Genomic DNA, 5,018 nt, shown 5'->3' on the forward strand with positions numbered 1-5,018 from the left:
CTGTGGTCTGGGAAGACAGGCACCTCCTGAACGCCAGGTCCAGTAGTCTGGGCAGGTCTGTAGGGGAAGGCAGAACAAATTAAATGAAGCAAGGGAAAATGGACATTTGTGAATGGAAGTCTGTGGAAGAGCAGAAGCAAGCAGAAAGTGCAGTAAAAGGTTGGGTGTCAGAAGACTGTATAGTGTGGGAAGGAAGGCTGGAGAAAGAGAAATAACTAAATAACATGTAAAGGCAAAGCTGTTGAGTGTTCAATATCTTTGTGTTTCAAGAATACTGAGAGGAATCTTTTTGCAAGTCTCTCTAAAAACATTAGCTTTACTTACAGTGAGGCTAAAATGGAGAAACCATTTTCAGCTACTTAAAAAAAAAGGGAAGGGGGAGGGGGGCAAACCCCTCTTTCTTCCATCCTCTTCTATGTCAGGTTGAGTAATTATATAAACAATAAGAAGCTCCTTGACATAAGCTTCATTTTAAACAAAGTAAACCTTAGGAGAGAGAATTAGAGTGGGTAACACTCAGAATAACATTTAAAAATGGGTATCAGAGAAGTTTGCAAAATAAATATGTACAGGGAGTGAGGGAGGAACTCTGCATAGGAGATGAGGGAAAATATCACGTTACTGAAAATATGCTCCTTGAGATTGTCACAAACCAAGAGAAACTTGTCTTATCATTGTCAGAGCAGACAGCTGATGTGTTTAAAAATGTGTCTCTAGTAGATGTTTATAAGGCTATCAATTTCTAATTCTAGCTAACTAAAACAGCATCTAAAGAGCCAGAGATAAGGAGAAACGACCATGGAAGATGAAGTTACAGTTGCCACCGCTTAACATTTGGTGTATTGGTGATAGCAAATAGACATTGGGATTAAAAATCACTTCGTAGTGGGCAGTGGTGTGACTTGATTATTGAGACTTGTGGCCTCAAAATTAATGATCATCCCTTCCTCAGAAAAAAAGGGAGCTTGTTACCTTCTGCCAGCACTTGCTATTTAGTTCTTAACTTTCTGCTACAGAGAAGGTCAACTACTCAGTGGCTTGAACTCTGAGCCCTGGTTACTGAGCCTTTTACCTGGTTAGAAGCAGCCTTACCCTCAGCACTGAGCAGTTTCACACTGGGAGTCAGATTTACTTGTGTGTTCCTTTAGTCCTGTCAAGACCTTAGTGAATGTTACAACAAAATGACTCTCCTTGATTTAAGTGATGCCAAAGGCAAGTGACAGTCCTGAGGATTTTGATCCTGTCAAGATTCATTTTGAAAAATGCTGCTCTTGCTTAGCTTTCCTTTATCCATGGATATTCAGCATGTGTCAGGCAGCACAGGGAGGAGGTGGTGTACAGACATCATTGGTTTATGATTTGTTAAGACTTCTACACCAGCGATGCTTTCTGAACTGTCTGGAAAGAATACTTTAAAGAATCTATTTGAAACATCTATTTAATTCTGTATGTACTTTTATGTATTTTGTGTCGACATTCAGTTTCTGATATGTTGAAAGGCCAAGATGCTGAGGAGCTTAGAGGAGCAGGCAGTGCTGGAGTTAATGTTTTTATTTACAAGGCTCGTTGGTCAATGAAACAGAGTTCTCATCCAGGAAAAAAAAAAATACCTACTTAATTCACTCTTGCAAAATTCAATGCCCTATTGTTCTCACTTTTCTGAAGTTGCTGTTTATAACATTGCTCTCCTTTCCCCCCTAGGGAATAATATAATTTATTGGAGCAGTTCATTCATAGTCTATGTGATATCTATCTTTTGGGACAGAGATACCTTTTGCATGATGTACACACTGTTAGCTTCAAACTCTTCCTGTTTGCTTTATGTGAAAGGGTTTGTAATCAGGAATATTTATGCATCCTGGTACCCAGTTGTGCTGTGCTTGCTGTTTTCTGCTCTTCATAGAAAATTAAACTTTTTTTTTCTTTTTGGCTCACACCTACCTGAAAAGCAAAAGATTTTAGAATATTACCCTATGGATTTATGATTACTAGGCAGATAGCCAGTAATAAGCAGCGATATCTGATACTCCAGCCCAGACATTCTCTGCTTTTTTCCACCTTTTTTCTATTATCTTTAGGTTTAATAAACTATAAATGGGAGAAATAAATGACAGACCATCTTTTCTTTTTGTGCTTTTTTTTTGGGGAGGTGCTTGGTGATGAGATTAAGTTAAAGGTCATATATTGTTCCAACCTGGTATTAAGGAATAGGCAAATTATTGAAAAGGGTGGGAGTAATCTAGGTTTATTCATTTCTGTGGGAGAGCAGCTTTTTTGCTACACAAAAATCCTTTTAAATGGAAATAACAGTATTATAGATAAAGATTTAACAACTGTATGTGAAAAGGTAAAATAGAAGTCACTAAGCATTTCTTAGCTTTAAACGAGGTCACTTATCTGACTTGTGTAGTATGAAGGTGAGTAAATCTTAGCACAAACATTTCCAGGGTATTGTACATACGTTACATACATATTGTAGGAAAAAAAGATAATTTCTTGCTTTTGTCTTATAAGAAAGATACTGAGTGAAACATAGGTACATTTGTACCTTAACATTTCAGTTGCATGTATTGTTTCTTTGTTTCCGAATCTCACATAATTGCTGAGTACAACATTAAAATACCAAGCTCGTTATTTCAATCCGAAGATACAACTTTGCTTTAGACTTATCCTTTGTCTGTAATTGTAGTGTCTGTATGTTGAGCTTCATTAACTTGAAACAGAAGGAGCCCCCACTTTTGTGTTCAAGTTAATTAAAACTGGTAATGATTATTGTCTGAAAATTTTCTGGGTTCAAGGAGGTTATTTTGCCTCTGCCTCTACTTTCATGCATCATTTCATCAATCATGTGGTTGGTCGATTTATAATATAGAGGATTTGTCTGAGTTCAGTGAGGTATTTTTATTTTTTTTATCATAAATACACACTTGGCATTTGTTTAATGGTTAGTTGAAAGCTCTTGCTTGTGAAATAGTCACTGTTGACTTTTAAATTTGGATTTAAATTTAATTTCATGAATAATAAGTAATAACACAAAACACAATGAACTGTCAAGGTCCACAGTTAGTGGCTTTCAGGTCTTTTTAATATATAATTAGAAACATTCAAAATATGACAATTCTATGATGATGAGTAAAAGCTTTAGACTTAGAAGTACTGTGTTCTGAGCTGTACTTCACATACTACTACAAGGTTGGCCATAACTAATAGTGTGAAATAATTATGCATATTTATATGAATGTACAGTTCACTATTTGTTGTAATATTTTTTTTCAAAGTTCTGCATTTCCAGCTCATGTATGTTGCCTGATGTGCACTTCTTTAGCACTGGTTTTGTGGGTCATGCTGTGGGAGATGTGTTGCTCTATAAAACCTAAATTAAAAAAAAAAAAAATCCAACAAAAAGACCTCCTGGTGAAAGACCATGTCTAAGATCAGGCTCCTGGGGTATTACAACAAATATAACAGATAAACAGATAAAATATAGAGATTGTGCTTGCCTATGGGAATAGCTTGGAAAAAGTGATGGTATATTCCTTGAGAAGTCATAAAGACCAAGTTTCAATAAATGTTTTGTTTGCATTTCATTAAGAAAAGAGCAACATTGCAAAAACAGTAATTTGAGTTAATGCTACATCTTGTGTTTCATATTTTGAATTTAAATAACTACATAGCTAAAGCTTCCAGACTATTGAATTCAGATATAAAAAAAAGGACTTGAAATCTTATTCTGTGGCCAATTAGCATCTCAAAATGAGGATCATGTTTTCAGAGAAATATTACCGTGGATCTAAAGTGTGCCTATTAAAAGAGATTAGTAAAAGGTTTAATGGATATTCTGTGTCTGTGTGAAGGTCCTGCTGACAAAGTCAGCTCAAGAGCTTTCAACATGCAAAATGGGATTTTGCAGCAAAGGAGCTGAGCTGGGGAGTCTGTGTTGTGTTGTAAGGGACAATGGATGTTTTGGGTATAGGGCTGGCAAAGGCTGGATGGTTGGCAACAAGGTGAGTACATCTGGTAAAATTTGTAGGTCTTGTGGGAGTGTATTCTGGGTTTGTGGCTGGGTGGTAGGTTTTTTTGGGTTTTTGTTTGTTTGGGTTTTTTTGTTTTTTTTTTTAAGAGGGTATAGAATTGTTGTGAGATAAAATGGTCTGGATAGAGGTCACCTGAGGTTGTGAAAGGCTGTGTGAGGTCCTGGGGTCTCAAAGAGCTTTCCAAGGCTTTCTCCCCAGCCCACCAGTAGACCTTGCCACTCCAGCACAGTTCTAAACTGTTCTGCGTGGTCTTCTCTCCTTTCTTTGACACTTCTCACAAAGATGCCTGGTTCAGTTCCCCCCTCTCCTACTTCAAATTCTGTCCCCATGGCAGCAGCAGAGGGCTGTGGAGGCAGGTTGGTGATCTGCTCTGTCAAAGTGTCTGCTACCATAACTCATCTTCAGTCTCTTGCTATGGGCAACACAGTCTGCACTCTTGGACATTTTTGCCTGTATTTGGCACGGTGCTTTGCTGTTGATTGTATCTTACAGGAGGATCTTTCATAGCAAATTGTCTACTATTTTTCACAAGATTGTGTACCTCCTCAGACCTCTGTAAATCTTTCTCCAATACAAGCATTGCATCTTCTGATGCATTCATGTAGTAGCTGGGCATCCAGCTGTTTCCTGCAAACACTAGGGAATTTAGTAGTCCCATGAAGCATTACTGTGTTAGGATCACTGCTTAATAATGGAGATAGGTGGATGTTCGAAGTTACGTGCACACCTCTCAGTGAAGGGATAAATCCTATGTTGCCTTTTGAAAATTGTCCTGTTTTACTGAAATTCACATGTGGGTAAATAGCCATTGAAGTAGCTCTCTAGAGGTCAAGTAATTATTGCTCTCTCAGAAAGACCCAAATTTCCAGGCTTGAACTATCTGTAAAATGTCAACGATATGAAAAGGCATAGGAAGGAGGTGAAATATAAGATGGTGTTGTTATGAAAAAATTACTCTATTTCCATGCCTGCTCCCTTTCCCTA

General features: G+C 37.5%; 1 protein-coding gene across 1 annotated transcript in view; it reads left to right on the forward strand.

The window, feature by feature from the left end:
• LOC103771459 (voltage-dependent calcium channel subunit alpha-2/delta-3) overlaps positions 1-5,018 on the forward strand; it is a gene marked incomplete at its 3' end in the record, with an annotated part of 286,197 nt that overhangs the window by 142,647 nt on the left and 138,532 nt on the right. The gene's annotated exons all lie outside the window — the stretch shown is intronic.

The sequence above is a fragment of the Merops nubicus genome, unplaced genomic scaffold (assembly GCF_000691845.1).
Source record: "Merops nubicus isolate BGI_N331 unplaced genomic scaffold, ASM69184v1 scaffold5374, whole genome shotgun sequence".
Lineage (NCBI taxonomy): Eukaryota > Metazoa > Chordata > Aves > Coraciiformes > Meropidae > Merops > Merops nubicus.